The 17806-nt window shown below is 39.8% G+C and overlaps 1 non-coding gene across 1 annotated transcript; it reads left to right on the top strand.

Moving 5' to 3' along the window:
* The first annotated feature begins 16838 nt into the window (after positions 1–16838).
* Positions 16839–16957, top strand: LOC129758887 (U5 spliceosomal RNA). The gene has a single exon (XR_008740112.1). It is a non-coding gene; the product is annotated as a U5 spliceosomal RNA (small nuclear RNA).
* Positions 16958–17806: the final 849 nt, after the last annotated feature.

The following is a 17806-nucleotide window of genomic DNA, read 5'->3' as shown; positions in this document are numbered from 1 at the left end:
TTTTTTTTTACAAGATGGAAATTTGACTTCAAACCATAACAGCCGGGTGTTTGCTGCCGTGTGTGGGTTCGTCCCACTAAAACCACCTTGGGCTTCGTGTGCCAGATGTGCCCCTTGGTTTCACCCTATGATACTACATCAAGGGGTAGGCTGTGCTCATGCACTTATACATCTCACCCTTTTCCTCTTTCTCAATTTTTCCTCAATTTCTCCTTGATCATCGTTCTGCTTTATCCTTTTTCCTCCTTCTCCTTTTCCTCTATCGTCAACTTCAGACTGGTACGGAAGTCCCCGAAACGTGTGCCGGTTAGGTAACGCTTTCATAATAACTCACGCCCGTCACAGCATCCACTATCCCGGGGACCTCGAAACGTGTGCCGGTTAGGTAACGCTTTCAAAGTAACTCGCGCCCGTCACAGCAACCACTTCCGCAGGATTTCTAACCACCAAGGCATGGCCGATTGAGAAACTACCAAGCTAGAATCCCGACACGACCACCCCGAATGGTATCTCCGCTTCCTTTTGCTGCAGGAAAGATCGTAGCTGAGTACGTGAGACCTTTTAAGTCCCACCACACGTATGAGTCTAGATTAGGGTTATACCGCGCCCTAAGATCGCGTTGCTTTTGAATTGAAGTGTCATACGAGGCCCAAGACCTTTCATTAGCTTGTCAAATTTGGTTGACTATCTCGCTCTCTCCGTTCATCATCTTTCCTGATCCTTATCAGATCGCGCATGATTTGCGAGATTTCGTCGACTATAGCACTCCATGACTGTTCGTCGCGACACATTTCACTCACTATGTTTTCAGCGTTCAAATTTTGAAGTTGTTGACGCCTTGAATTGAACCTGGGGCAGACAAAGATAGCATGTTCTGCCGATTCCTCCGTCTTTACGCATTCCGGGCAATAAGGCGAGCTGATAAGCTTAAACCGATGAAGGTATTGCTTAAAGCACCCATGACCCGAAAGGAACTGCGTCAGGTAGAAGTTGACCTCTCCATACTTCCGATTTACCCAGTCTGAAAGTCTCGGGATTAGCCTATGCGTCCATCTTGCGTTGTTCGATGCGTCCCATTGCTCCTGCCACTTGAGCATTGACGCTGCTCGTTGAATATTACGCACTCCTCTAACAGCTCTTGCTTTGTAACATTCCACATCCTCCGCCAGAGTTATGTCGATGGGAACCATGCCCGCGATGACAAAAGCTGCATCTGCTGATATGGTCCTGTACGCACAGGAAACTCGCATGGCTATCAACCGATGTGTGCTCCGTAATTTGGATCTGTTGCGCTCTACCTCTATCGCGGAGCTCCAGGCCGCTCCTCCGTATCGTAGTTTCGACAGTGCTACGCTCGCAAGGAGACGTCTCTTGCTACTCTTTGGACCATGGCAGTTCGGCATAATCCAGGCCAATGAATCTATGACTTTCGAAGCACTTTCGCAACAGTATTTGACATGCGCACCAAAACTTAAGCGATGATCGACCATTACTCCAAGGTATTTCAGCTGCTGTTTCGAAGATGTCGTGTGCCCTCCAACAGTAATCTCCATGTGCGGCACAACTCTTTTATTGGTCACGAGCAGAACTTCAGTTTTATGGTGAGCTATCTGAAGCTTAACTCCCTCCATCCAGATGCCAACCCTTTCTACGGACACCGTTGCAAGGTCTTCTACCTCCTCGATTGTTTCGCCGGTAATCATGAGCACGATATCGTCAGCAAATCCGACTATCTGCACGCCTGCTGGTAGTTTCAGCGTTAACACCTCATTATACATGGCATTCCAAAGCACAGGACCGAGTATGGAACCCTGTGGAACACCCGCTGTTAGGGCAGTAGATCGTATCCCAGTTTCGGTTTCGTACGTCAGGATTCGATTTTCGAAGAAGCTTCCTATTATCCTGCAGAGAGTATTGGGAACAAGCATCCTGTGAAGCGCTTTGGCAATCGCTTCCCAGCTGGCATTGTTGAAGGCATTCTTAACGTCGATCGTCACAATGGCGCAGTGACGAACACCTGTTCGCTTCTTTTTATATGCGCGCTTCGCGTACTCTGTCACCATACGGATGGCGTCCACCGTAGATCTCCCTTTCCGAAAACCGAACTGTCTGTCCGACAGTCCACTTCCGCCTTCTGTGTAGATAATAAGTCTGTTTAATATTATCCTCTCCAGTAGCTTACCAAGGGTGTCCAGCAGACAAATGGGTCTATATGATGATGGATGCCCTGGGGGTTTCCCGGGTTTCGGTAGTAGCACCAACTTCGCCGTTTTCCACGAATTGGGAAAAGATCCTTCGTCGAGACACTTTTGTAGCACCACTCTGAAGGTATCCGGAATGGTCTGTACCGCCACCTTCAGCACTGCATTTGGGATTCCGTCCGGACCAGGGGCCTTATTCACCGCAAGTTTCTTAGCGATAGCCACGAGTTCTTCGTTCGTTACTGGCTCGATGTCGTGGGCACCCGCGTCGTACGGGGTAAGTGGCCACTGCGTCGGGCCATGCTGCGGGAAAAGATGTGCAACGATCTCTTTTAGTTTTTCCGGACACTTTTCGGTCGGAAAAACTAAAAGAGATCGTTGCACATCTTGCAGCCGCTGCCGCCTTATCAACATCGACACACTGCAAGCCCGCAGGACCGCCACTCGTGCGTCTTTCGTCGCTGATCTGCTTTCATCAAGAATCGACTCTCCCGCACTTTTGGAAGTTCTCCCACTTAGCGTCCGACCTTGTAGTTTGAGGAATCGGGATCTTCAGCTCTTCGTTCCTGTTAGACTTAACAATTACGAGGCCAACTCTGCAATAATTTTCGTCATCAAGGCTTTTAACCGCTTCTCAGAGCATTTTGTTGTATTCCGAAGAAGATTTCTTAGTGTTCTAAGTTCAGTGTAGATTTGTATTTGTAGTTAGTCTCTTAATTATGAAATATCATTTGGATCAATATATGATCTGTTGATTTAATAATAATGAATAATTACAAAAAAAACCGTGCAAATAGAAGTCTTGTAAGAAAAACTGAGCAAAATTAATCGGCGTTGCAAAAAAACCTTACTGTATGTTTTATGAACTACTTCGGCTGATTGCGAACGTATAAGTTTGGCTATACAATCGAGCTTTTTTCAAGAGTTTTTAAGTGTTCCACTTTTTCCGTGAGATGTTCCGCTTTTTTTCTAAAAGTAGGTATCTGGCAAATCTAGTTTAATGCTCTTTCATGGGAGGTTGTGCGTTTAATGCACTTTTTGGTTGTGCGTTCCCTTTTCTGATCCCAAAGCATGAAACTTAGTAATGACGCACATATTTTCAAGCAAAATTGATGAAAACAACTCAGAGCGATCCCAATATTGATTGTTTGGTGGAGATGGTAGGAGTAGCAATTGATAAAGTTATAGTCAATTAAGAACGAGCCTGAACAACCCTAAACGAAAACGACTCAGAAATCAAAGCATGAAATCACTCAATACTTCCATTTTGTATTGAGCCGTTCTAATCAAAATCTGAATGTTTTCAGTGTTAATGAATTCTGAGCTGTTTTTATTGAAATCTGAATATTTGAAAACGACAGTGTTCATCTTTTCCCAAACGAATTAACACTGACTGAATGATTAATTCTTATTGACTAGCAGCAACTACTTGTGACACCGATCTATTTAAAGTTTTTTTTTTTTTTTGAATTCATAACAGTTTAAAATTTTCTGTTCAACATGTGGATATTTAAGCTCAGATATAACTTCTTTTTATAAATCAGAACGGACTTACACCTGGAAAAAATTTCATCTCTTTTCTAATTTGATGCAATTTTCGAGGTCACGTTCGTCTCTAAAACTGACTCATTCTCGCAAATACTGCACTTGATGAACCAACACAGCAGCAGCATCAGGACATTCAGTTGGGTCTTACCACTAGCATATCTCTTTTGACAAGCTTCATTCGGAAATCAATGTCCGGGAAAAGTGCAAGGCGTTATGTGACAAGATTGCCAATGTTGACCACAAGAGAGAAAAATGGCTAAAATCCATCCGACAGCGGGCCATACACGTTGGGTTCCCGAGTCAGAACTTCCCGACTTACTAAAAAAAAAGATCGGTCGCAAATTGAATCAGCAACTGCTGTCCTCATTGAAATAAGTCGAATCGACATTTCGTTTCGATGTTTGTACGTGTGTGAGTGTATGTGTGAATGAGTGTGCTTAGGACAAGCCCTACAGTTGAAATTTTGCGGGGGAGTGTGTAAGCCCGAAATGAAGTGCGAACGAAATGAGCATTCGAGGATGCAGTTTGAATAAAAGATCTCGGTCCGAAGTGTTTCGCTGCTATGCTGTTTGCCATCACTATCATCAGTTGACGACAGCGAGAGAAAAAGGTCACCCACATTTTCCGGACAAGATAGATGACTGACCATTTTGAATGATGCTGCAGGGGTCATCTTTCATCCGGGGCGTCTGACATTGATCGAATGCAGAAGATCCTTGCATTGATTCTCGATTGCGTTCCTACATACTTGAATATTTGGTTGACTTTACTTTTAAGTAATGATCTTGTTTTGAATATAAAAAACGCTATTCATAGAATAAAATAATAACTAAAAGGAGTTGTTCTTGTTAAAAACTTTATGAACAAATTTGAAAGAAATCTAAACTTGTCTGAAAGAGGAAACTATTATCTTATTTCACTTTACCATATATGTAGAAAGAAAATTGATTTTTTTCTCCTGGAACACCGGAACGAAACTATTGCACTGTCATGCTGGGAAAAATAAGCATTTTATCCAACCCAGCCACACTTCATCGGGAGACGACAGGAAAAGGATATGATCTACCCAACCAGAGAGGCTCATCATAAGCAGGACATATTTATAGAGTACCATCCCACACACACACAAGCCCACATAAGCATAATTTGAGAACACTTTCTGTGGCACTCTAAGCTGTCCCCTGAAGTGGCAATCATCTTCTGTGCCAATATGCACAGACAAACACACACATACAGGCAAGAACTGACACACATACAAACACATCGACAGCAATATGCTCAAACATGCTGGCAGCTCAATTGCAAAGGCATCTACAATGAAAGAAATGTATATTTAACGTGTTTGTGCAGCAAAATGTGGTTTTGCATATCCTGCTTCTCGGAGTGGTGTTTGCCCATTTTCGGTCAAAACTGTGGGCAGCAGCAAGCAAGCAAGCAGCAGCAGAGTTTTTAGTTTGGTTTGTTTAGTATTTGCTGGAAAGTGGTTGTCGTCGGAAATGGCAACTACCCTGCGAAAACCGGATTCCACTACAGGAGTCACAGCAACGACGACGACGACAACGACGTTCCTGGAGGCCGGATGTCATTCACATATTTGGGAATCCGATTGACCAGGATGATGGCAATGATGACGACAACGACGGCTGCCCATTGAATGAGACATTTGCCGGTGGATTGTGTGTTGCTGCAATTAAACCGTCAGGAGTCCCAGGAATATCATGTCACCAAAAAAAGAGGCATGTTCAGGAGAAATGATTATGAATATGATTTTTTAATTTAGTTTTAGATTTTTCATAGATAGTCTGTTTTATCGATTAGTTAAAAATAAGGAAGACAAAGTTGATTGGACCTATTAAATTCTTTACCCTAGTTTTACTGCCCATAAGACCGCTGCAAAAAAAATGGTTTTGCTCTCATATGTTTTTTTGATACCTTTTTCAAGCATAAATGTAAAACTTGAGATGTTTGGTTGATTTCTGAACTAGATAAAGCGTTTCACTTTTGTATGGGAGAAGTAATTTTTTCATATTGAATCATCCAGGAAATTCAAACAAAAACGGATCTTTCAATCCCAGTAATGACCAAGTGCTGTCAATGTGTTTGTTTAAAAAGCGCCCCCTGAAAGAGGAGGAGCTCAGCCCAGCAAATATTTTTGCAGGCTTATTTCTCAACAACATTGTTATTCGTTAAATATACATTATAGAATGATGAAACTCGAAAAAACAGCATTTACCTACCAAAGTGGTGGAAATATATGTACAAATGTACATATTTTCAACTTCTGGCTAAAAGTATACGAATTAGACGATATTCGACACCATTGTTATTTATTTCTGATCAACGGATCACATGTTGATCCAAATGATTACTTAAAATTAAAATTAAAAACATAAAATTAAGTCTAACTTTGGAGTTCTCAATCACTTTTATTCGGAAAACAACCCTCGAAACGTCGAAGTCAAAATGCATCGAGAAACGGTTGAATGATCTCATTGCGCCGATGAGGGCGCTGTTAGTTCCGTAATTGTTCATTAGAAAGGGAATGTACAACTGAAGATTCAGATTTCTAAGACCACGGGGTCGAACAGTAAGCGGAATAGCCTCCAAAAGCGTGGGGCACGTGTTGCAAATGAGGCACGTGTTGCTTGTCTGCGGGCTTGAAGGGTGTCGATATCTATGAGGCGGCATCAATTTTCGTAACTAGGCAAGCGAAAAGGGTCTTGCCAGTTCAGGTGTCTAAGGACTTATCGCAAGAATCGCCGCTGAATGGCATCGAGCCGATCGACACCGTTCTGGTAGTAGGGACACCAGACAGCTGAAGCGTATTCAAGGATGGAACGAACAATGCTGCAGTATAAGCTTTTCAGGCAATACACGTCCTTGAAGTCCTTCGCCACTCTAAAAATGAAACCGAGACTTCTGGATGCTTTGTCAATCACGTAGTTGGTGTGTGCCTTGAATTCCAGGCGCTGATCTAAGATTACGCCAAAAACGTTAACGTGGTTTACACGTGAGATGGGATCGTCTCCTAGAAAGAACTCCGCAATTAAAGGCTGCCGCTTACGAGAAAAGCTGATGACTGCACATTTGCTGCGGTTTAATGGCAGGCAGTTAATGTCGCACCAGTTGCAGAAAATTTTGTCGTTTATGGTGTAAAATAGTTTTAGGTCACCGGCATAGCAAAGTTCGGGGACGTCGAGGAGTGACAACACGTCGTCGAAATAAATAAGGAAAATGATCGGTCCTAGATGGCTACCTTGGGGCACACCAGAAGTGACTGGGAACTGCCTGGAAAAGGTGTCAGCCGTTCGAACAATCTTCTAACGACCAGTTAAGTAGCTGCTGAACCAACCCAGTAGCGTACCGAGTTTCCCGTTGGCAATTTCGTGGTTCATCTTGTCGAATGTAGCGGACAGATCGGTATAGATTGCATCAGTTTGAGTTTTGGCAGCAAAACTTTAATGCACAATAGAAGTCAACGTTAGTAAGTTATTTGTTGTAGAGCGTTTGCGCATGAATCCGTGTTGATCATTGGAGATGTTATTTTTGCAGGACTTGAAAAAAGGATCCAAGACCACCAATTTGGCAATAGAACATAAAGCAGAGATTCCACGGTAATTGTTAATATCTCTCCTATCTTCTAGGGAGCTTACAGCTGGTATCCCGTCCGGGCCCGTGGAAAAGTAATTCTTCAACTTCGCTGCTTCTTTAAAGATGAAGCAGTCATGTGATTTCAATACCATTTATTGGAAAGCCCAATGGCGAAACGTTCCTGACAGCACTAGATAAATGTTCTGGGGATGTTGAAGCTGAAATGAAGATACTGGAAAATTTTTGGGCAAAGAGATCGCAGATTTCACGATCAGAGTTCGCGGTGAAGCCGTCCAAAAACATGTTTGAAGGTATACCAGGTTCTTTACGCTGACTATCTACGTGTTTCCAAAACGATTTTGGGCAAGACTTGAGGCAAAGATCCCTAACTATCAAGATGATCGGGCATATTATTTCAGGAACGAATCCTCGGAGACAACAACACAATGCATATGGTGCTGCCATCCAACAAGATGGGATCCAAGCTTTGCACTTGACGATTGCCCCTCTCACTAATACATTGAAAACAAACGTTACCTTTCTCAAACAAGATTTTTGTTTACATTGTTCACGCCAATCAATTTGCACTATGGGTGAATTGTTATTCTTTCCCATTGTTGATGGAACATTTTGTTGCAACTGGCCGTTTTCAGTCAAACCTGACCCCGATCGTTCGCTATAGGAAATAGTTGTTTTTTTTTTCTTAAAACGGATTCCCCTAGCATTCATCAAAATTCAAGAAAATTCACTACACCGGTAAGTAAACAAACTAAAAGTGAACGAAATTTGATTTTGAATCGAAATCAGGATGCAAGAAGGAGATTCAGGAATGTGTTATCAACGAATTAAATTTCAGCTTAGCATCCGATGGAACGGATAATGTAAAATTCAAGAAGAACCAATTAGACAGATGGATCATTAATTTTGGCTGTCCGTTCATGCGAGGAATCAACCAACACCGAACTCGATCGTTTGCCAGTGCGACACATTTTAGCAGAATTCAAGAAAAATTGAATCTTCTATTCTTCCGGTAAGTTGATAAGTTGAAAGTGTATAAATTTATGTTTCAAATCCAAAACAAATCGAATTACAGCTGTACAGCAGACGGTTTTTCGATATAGGACCCCAGGAGGAAAGAATCTTGCAAGCCAAACAACCTGATTGTACAGAATCAATGTTTTATTTATACGGGACAAATAAATGTTTCAAATAAACATATCAATAATTAAAACAACTGCTGGCATATATTCCACAAGCTCATAATGTTCAATCCAGTTACATATATATTCAACACATTTGAACAACTTTGTAAGAATTCACTTTTTTTTTTTGCAACTTTGACCACTGTGCTGTGGTGCAAACAAAGAGAACTGGGATGTAAACAAAAAAGCAAACGCCAGCTGTTTTGATTTTTATGCAGTAGTGTGTGTAACAGATTACACCATTTGAGCTTGGATCTCAGTCCGCAAAATCTATTTTCGCGCTAGTGTTCTGTCGCCAAAATTTGTCGGAAGCCGGTAGGACCTGCTTGAGGTTACGTTGTACGCGACGTAGGTAGTTATGATAACAACCTTCATTGCCTTTTGTGGCGCTCGATGACATAATTCAGAATGTGTGAGAAGGTATCAGCAGCGGCGTTAGGATTTGATAGATCAAGCTCAGATACCCAGTCGATAGTTGCCAGAATGTGAGAGATATCTTTGAAGTTAGCGTTTTTAAAGTCGAGGTAGAAGGTTGCTTGTTTTTCTACTGTAGCGTTCAGCCTAGTTATCCTAGTTATTTCAAGCGATACCAATAGAGCAGGTTGATATGGGACTACTTTAACTGCTTTAACTAGCGGTGCAGGAGAGGTTCAGCGTACGAACGTATTCGTTCACCACGCCGTTAATCTGGCGCAAGGTCACTGTACTCAAGGAGTCCAATATGATGTTTGAAGGAGCCGTAAAAGTAGAGCAGGCAGGGTCCGGATACAAAAAGCTGGCATGGTTAGAGCACCACTTCAAACCGGGAATATTAAAGTCGCCAATGACAAGTAGGGGAGGAGCGGGCTATATGCGCCTATTAAGCAGAACACTGATTTAATCAAATATCACATCGAATATGTGTACAAAAACTATATACACGTGTGCAGGCATCTGTTTTCTATACATTGGAGTTATTTTTATGTTAAAATTTTCTTCTGTTTCCAAGAAAATGATTTTATTATAAGTGTTGTCTAAAATGCCGAACCTCAAACCGTGCGGGCTAAATGCGCCTATTTATGTTTTGAACAAAATTTCTATTTTTTGGGCAATATTTCCGTATAATTTCATTGAAACTGCTAGAAAGTAATAATTTCCGAACGACAAAGCTGAAATTTCATAAAAATCTATGTATATTATAATTTTATGGAATAAAAAAAAAGTTAGGGTTGCCATACTATGGAGGCAGTTCATCCATGAGAAAAACTTTATCAAATCTGTTTTTAGATCTTTAATTCTCTCTTAAGATGTTATTTAGAGCATGGATTTGAAGGTTCAATGATAAAAATCACTTATTTATTCTATTTAACCTGATATTTTAGGATGGAGGCATTTTATAAACATGATGGGGGCACACAAAAACACTCAATTATTCCACTATATAATCATTATTAAACCTCCACAAAAGCAGAAATATGTTTAATTTTTTAAGCTCATTTGAGTTAGAAACAAAAACCATAATAGTTTTTGTTTTTAGCTTCTTTACGTATAATTTTTAAAAGTCGAAATATTACATCAAAATGTATCAAAACCTTGTATAATTTTTTAATTTTTTTTGAGTTTATAAATTCATAAAATTCTTTCTTTCCTTATGTTCTAAGCGTATCACCCTCAAAATACATTGGTCAGATAAGCTGTCTAGTCAGCCATTTCATCAAACAGCCGTAGGGTCATTTAGGAAACCTTTCCCCTAAGTCATCTTCTGGAGCGCAGAAAAAACAAACTTCGACGATGCAGCGAGAAAACGACATAGCGAGGGCAACATCTCTTGAGCGATCGGGTGTCAGGTACAGTACACTTACGTAAAGTTTCCGGTCTACAAGACACCATATTCATACATACTGAAAGAATGCAAGAGAGCACAAGTTTTTTTTCTCTCAACGCATGCGAACCGTTGCCAGCGACGATATTTGCTGCCTCTGTCATTGGGCAGTTCTTGCAAACACACCATGAGATTTTTAGCAATCTAGTTGCACTGATGGTCGCAGAGAGAGCAATAAAACTTTTCTCTCACTTGACCCACGCGGTAGAAAGCAAAGGAACGAAATCGTCTTCAAAATCAGCAAACATGGCGGGCTTTCTATCATATCCGATTTAAACCATTTAATCCGACTTCGAGTAACGATTTTTACGAACTTTTACTTGAGTTAGTTGGAATTACGACTCGCAGTAACGTTTTTAATGACTTGAATTATCATTTTTAATGCAATTTTATGTTCGCTGGGAACGGGGTTTTTCAGGATCAAAAGCTTTGCATTCCTCCTACGAGAATACAACACGAAAACCTTTCTGGCACACCTTACAAATGGATATTGGATTTATCACTAAATCAGGCGGGCGTATCACGTCGCTTATCGTTAGTTCGCAGATCGCTCCAGCACAATTAGGTTCCAGTTTTGATGATCCTTTCGGTACAACGAATAGCTTCGCATTGTTGGCCACGTTGATCTTCGATGAAACTTCTCATGGATAGCATAGCTTTGCTTCGACACAAGAGAGAAGGTTGTGCCAAAATTGAAGAACCAATCACTATCATCTCACTCAGAAGATTGCACTGCGTTAACTGCGAAGAAAGTTGCATTTTCTTTCTGGTTGTTCTCTTTCTTCCTTTGTCTCAAAAGACAAAATGTTCGAACTTATCACATTTTACTTTAAGCTGCTTCCTTGACGCACTCTGCTTGCTGGACAGTTCGTATTTTGGCGGCAAAGCTTCACTGCCACGAGTATCTTTCTGAATTCCATTCAAGCGGCTCTCTGCAAATCTCGTTCTCATCTCTTCACAGCGTGTGTTCAATCCATCTCCACTTACGCTCCCGATTCTCGATTTCTAGCACCCTTTTAATACACCGACGATGTAGTTGCTCATTTGAGATCCAGTTGCCAGGCCACCATACGCGGATGATATTCCGTAGGCAGCGGTTTAAAAATACTTGCAGTTTTAGCGTCGTTACCGCATATGTGCACCAAGTTTCGCATCCGTACAGCAATAAAGATTTGACGTTTGAGTTAAAGATTCGAATTTTCGTTCGTTGAGATATCTTACGTAAGCGCCAAATGTTCCGAAGACTCGCAAACGCAATTCGGACTTTTCTGATGCGGGTTTCGATGTTTTTCTTGGTACCACCATCAGGCGTTATCTGGCTACCAAGATACTGGAGGTACTCCACTTTCTCAACCTGTTGCCCAGCTACCATGAAGCTGGAAGGATTTCCTGTGTTGATCTCCATCGACTTGTTCTTTCCGACATTGACTTTGAGACCTGCTGCCTTGGAACTTTCGGTGAGGTCGTCAGCGAAACAATATCGTCAGCCAGGTCAAGGTCTTTCAGTTTCTCCAATGTTGAAGGTTTCCATGGTAATCCTCGGTTCGGTGCACAGTCGATCGAACCAGTCAGAATCTCATCCATTACGATTAGAAAAAGTAGCGGTGATAAGATATGTACGTCCTTGTCTCACTCCAGCAGCTACCGGGATTGGATCGTACAAGACACTGTCGTGCAAGACCTTATACGAAATTGCCTCGTATTCGATGAGATGCACCAGTTTCTCTGGAACTCCTCGTCGTTCTATCTCTGTCAGTTGTCGTTTCTTCTGGACTCTTACGAGGATACCCTGCATCTAGTCAGCCAGGAATGTTGCAGTATCCCTAATGTCAGCGAAAAGACGGGGCAACATTTGTGCTGACAGGGCAGGGTCGGCTTTTCGCATTCCAGCAGGTGCAATCGATCTCAGGTGCTTTGTTAGATTCCATGTCTTTGATTGCCGGTTCTACTTCAGCCAGCAAGGGTGCTTCCTAGTTGACGCCATTCATGCGACTTACTGTTGGCGCTTCAAGCAGCGGGTTCTATTGGACATAGCATTTTGTGACTCAGAAAAGTTGTTCAAAGTTGTCAGTCCATCGTTTGAGCTCATCTGTTCGATCGTCAATAACTGACCTGCTCGGTTTCTTAGCGGCATTCTAGCATTAGTACTTGCACCACTAAGGGCTGTCCCAACGGTAGATGCAAAACACGGTTTTCGACCACGCTAAAACAATCCGGCTGGCACCGGTGGCGTAAATTGCTGTTTTAGCACAGTTATCGATTTCAAAATTCCCAACAGTTATACGCCTTTGTTCCAAATTCATGCAAATTTGGAACAGGATTTCAAATTATGCGACAGACCGATTTAGTGCACGGTGAGAAAATTTTAGCCAACAATGATTTCTTTCACACATGTTTGGGTAACATTGGGTGTGATTATAGTTTCTTTTTGAGATATTATTTGAATGTTTTTTTTTCGCTTCAACCAGCCTATACGTTACATAAATTGAGAAAAGATGTTAATAAAAACCATATCAAGTATAAATAATAGATGTCACATTATTCTCGATTTAATATAATTAAATAAAAAGCTTTTCGTTTGGGCTCGACGAATTGTGAATCCAGTCAGCGTTCTAAAATTTGAAAAAAAAAATAAACGTAAAGAAAATTTTAATACTTTTTCGATGAGGTAAAATAAATGTTTATTGTTTGTTCTATAATTTTTGTTTTATTTGAGATATTGAGAGATTTTTAGTTTCGTGTAGAGTCCTCGGAGTTTTCGTCAATATAAGCATATTTTTCTGTATCCATACATAAATTTACAAAGTGAAACAAGTTTTTGTCAAACAAAAATGTCGACAAATCAAAGGAAAATTTCCTTTGAAATTGGGATAAACATTTCTCATTTCCTTTATCAATGTCAGCAATAACTTGAAAAAAATATTGCTTTTCATTTCATTTTAACAAAACCTTATTCCATTGATTCAAAGCAATTTTATTGAATTAATTGAAGAATTGTTTCAATTGACCTTTTTTCCTCGTTGTGTAGTCATTGTTGCTTTTAAATTAATGAAATCCTGGTAGAATAGTTGAAATCATTGATCTGTCAAAAAGAATATTCGTAGAATTAATTTTAAGACAATTAACCGTGAAACTCAAAACTTATGCAATTTTTCTAATAAAATAGGTTTTTTCTTCTCAATTATTGAGCATCTGCAATGAAAGTGTTTACGTTTTAAATTTGCTCATACACCGGTGGGGAATGAGTGTTTTAGCCGATTCTAAAATTTCAAATTGTGCTAAAACTGGTATACTTAAAACCAATATTTACGCCTGAACCGTTGCAGGTGCTCTAAGGCGGCAAGAAATGCCACAAAGTAATCGGATATCTTCATTGGCGGCAGCTCTTTTTCCCTCTTTGGCTAGAGAGTTTGTCCAGGCTCTCTTGTCTAGTCTACAAGCTTGTATAATTGCCTTTTTCAGCTTCGCATATCGTAAGTGGGCAACTGCTTTGGCTGACCCGGTACATGTCTGCTCAATTCCGACTTCCGCCTTTCTCCGATCATCGACCATCCTCCAAGTTTCAACTGACAACCATTCACTTCTTCTTCCACAAGCTTTACCGAGAGTACCATGGCTCGTCGTGATGAAGGCTTTCTTGATTCTACACCACTATTTTTCGATTGTTCCGTCTGACGGCAGTTCCGAGGCTCGGGATTCAAGCTGTTAAACGTATGCCCTTTTCACCACTGGATTCTTCAACCGGCGGAGGTCGTATCGACATCCGACTTTCTCCTCGCGCCGTTGGACACGCGCAACTCTCAGTCGTATCTCGCCAAGGACGAGGTGATGGTCAGATGCAATGTCTGCGCTCCGTTTGTTGCGGACATCAAGAAGGCTTCTTCTTTATTGTCGGCTGATGCAAATTTGGTCAATTTGATTTTATTTTCGGCCATCTCGGGATACCCAAGTGACCTTATGTGCTGGTCGATGGGGGAAGAGCGATCTACCGATCACCATGTTGTTGTTGCCACAAAATTCTACAAACAGCTCTCCGTTTAAACTCATCTGTCTTAGACCATGGCTTCCTAAGTTGGTAATAAGATTTGAAAGTATCGATTAAAATTTGAATTTTCAGCTCTACAGCATGCTTAAGCCGTCATCGAAAAAGCTGAATGTTCGATTTATGAACCATTTCGTTACTTGGTGTATGCTTACGATTTTACTTGGATCTCTGTATTCGAATTCCTTATATTATGAAACTTAGAATAGAATTGAATTATTTCCAATGCTTCCATTAGTCATCTGCCAGACACTTTCCTAAATGCTACAATTATCCGCTGCAAAAATTAGTCAATCGATTGGAAGGTGCAATTTCCCTCCAGGCTTCATCCGAGGGAATCTTAGTCTGGTTCCATTGCAAGGTTTCGGTGGCAAGGTTTCCGTTCAATTTCCCCAGCCACAACTGTTCTGGAAAAAAAAACCTGGAAGTGCCAACTTTTTTCCTTGCATAATTAAAGAAATTTATCGGTGCAGCTGCTGCTGATTCTGTTACCTACTACTGCATGCACATCTGAACTTGCTGCGGTTTCGGCTGAATGGAAAATAATCACCACACTTGCAAAAGCTATTTGCAAGATGGTGTTTTTTTTAGAGACACCCTTTTGAATCGGAGATGGATAAACATTTGCATTAAAATAAATATGAAACAAATTTTTTGAAACCTAATACGTATAATCGATAAGTTCGAAAATGTGGTTGAGAAAAGCTATGCTCTAGCGAAAACTGGAAATTTATGTTAGCCGCTTTGAGGTTATAACATCTGCAATGTGGCTACAAAAGCTGGTAATTGGAAGGAGCACATTTTTTTTACAATAAAATGAGGGAAGAAAGTTGCAAATTGGGCCTAATGAACAGGAAACTCTTTTCAATGAAAATGCCTCAATTAGCGGTTCATCAAGTGCCCCATTTGGTTTAAAATTTTCACATACCGTCTTCAGTGTGATTTGAGTTATTTGTTCTTAGAGAAATAAATTATTATCTCTGGCAGAGTGCATGAAATTACATAATGTTGTATGGAAGCTTTCAAAATAATAATACCCATTCAATTTGCAATGCAATGACTCAAGAAAAGTATCCTGCTTCAATGAAATCATCCTGGAGTAGATGTTTCAATTTCCTCTGGAATCGCAAATTGATTTTGCTGAAAGCACTTTCAATGGGGAAAAAGCAGCCGTACCTCGTGTGCTCGTTATTTTCCTATAATGGAAATGCAATAGGTATTACAGTTTATTGTTCGCTATAAAGTTCTATTGTTGCACTTAAAACCACACAGTAAGGCGCTTTCCGGGACAGAGAAACTTTTGTCATCGGAAACGTATAAAGAAAAATCTTTTTCATTGCTGATGAGCCAGGTCTTGATGTCTTGCATGGACTAGAAAGGTCGTCAAAAACAATGTCAGTTAGGTTTCAATGGCGATTGTTCATGCATATTCAATCACTTAATGATGACATTATTTGAAATCAAATATCGACTGTCACTAGAAGAAGAGAAACATCTATTGAAATTGTAACTACGTTGATAAAATTGAGTGCTTAGAAATGCTTTTCCGAACTCATAATTTAAGTCAGTTTTTTTTATCTTTTTAATCTTTATAATAACAAATGAAAGCAATGAAAGCCGAATTACTTCTTTTATGTTTGCGCAGCTTGGAGGTTTCATCTAGGGTTTTTTTTTTGATAACATGTCAGGAATTTCTTAAAACTTGTGGAGTGAATCGGAGAACAAAAAATTAATCAGGGTCAATAACTAGAGATTGAAACGGCTTAGTCAGTCATTTGTGGGAATAAAAACGAGTTATTTTTATTATTGTCCAAACGTTTCGGCCATTTATTGTGACCTTCTTCAGTGGGTAACTGTAAATTTATTGTAATTTTGTAATATTGTCTAAATTTGTGTTATGTGAACATATTTTGTACTCACTAATTGTCAGGTTCGTTTTTAGTCTAATTTTTGTGATGATTAAGTATTGTAGTTCGAATTTTATCTTTGAACACTGTATCAAGTATGTTAGTTTGAAAAATTTAACGTTTCCTATTTTTTTAAACGCACTGCGTCGAAAATTGAACCGCAACGCTTCACCATTAGATAAACTGTGCGGCAGCGCTTTGTTTACTAATGGCTACTCGGATTTTGTGTGTTAGTGTTTTGATCGTGATTGGTTATTGCTATGTTACTAACATTTGTTCTTTGTTTTCGTGTGGTTGTACATTGTAGGATGTTTGCACGAAACCACCACACAATAATAAAAATAACTCGTTTTTATTCCCACAAATGATTTTCTAAGCCGTTTCAATCTTCAAAAATTACTTTTGATTTTTAACAAAACATTGAGGTTAAAATTAATATTCCATTTAATTGATCGGCTTATTACTGCATATTATAAAAGATCTCTCCAACTCTAATCCGTCTGCAATTGTAGAATAAATTTTTCGCCTTTTACTAAATATTTCCGTGGACAGGGATAGTCTTAGATTCCTCCACTGTTATTTTTACCAAAGTATTTTTTTCTTTTAAATTTTCAGTTCAGTTCAGTTCAGTTCTTTCAATATTTTTAGTAGGATGACAGCCAAAAAGGGCTCTTTATAGATTTATACAAAAAACTGCCCTGTGCTAAATTTCAGCTGAATCGGACATGATTTAGGGATACTCAGAGCGCTCAATTACGATTTCTTTTTGAATCCGGGTTATTTCGAAAAAATTTTTGGTAAAAAATTGACATATTGCGTAATGACATATTTTGTTATAAAATCGTCTGGTAGGCGATAATGAACCTCATTTTCTACCCGGAACCATTTTTGATCGTGGTAATCGATTTTGACGAAACTTGGTCTGGTATTTTTACTTATTTGGACCGAATTTTAAGATTTTTTCATGAAAATTTGCAAAGATACAACCAATTTAGTGAATAATAATAAAAACAATAATAATATTTATTAATGACCCTTTGACCTAGTAAGTCATTCAGGTCAGAAATTTAGTGACGCAATTAAAAATTTCCCTTTTTTACGGTAAAAACTGTTTTTTTGTTTCCAGTCATTGTAAAGACTTCAAATTTTGAAGAGCTTTAGTTGGATAGTTGAACTAAATTGTGTGAAAATTTCATGCAAAAATATCAATCGGGAGAAAAACGGCTGATAAGTCAAAGTTGGAAGCGAGTGCGCAGCTTCACGCAATTTCGTTCTTTTTAGAACGCAACTGTATATTTGTTGAATTTTATAGCCACAGAGAACAGACATTAGGCTCCGAACAAAACTGTGTAAAATCCGTGTGAACGAATTTTCAAAATCTTAAAAATATGACCTAAAATTGCACCAACTTTTGAATATATGGTCAGTTAATATGGATTCTATAGAGTAAACAA

This window comes from Uranotaenia lowii, chromosome 3, assembly GCF_029784155.1.
Source record: "Uranotaenia lowii strain MFRU-FL chromosome 3, ASM2978415v1, whole genome shotgun sequence".
NCBI lineage: Eukaryota > Metazoa > Arthropoda > Insecta > Diptera > Culicidae > Uranotaenia > Uranotaenia lowii.
The sequence above is the reverse complement of the archived record's forward strand: the minus strand, read 5'-3'. Positions and strand labels throughout refer to the sequence as shown.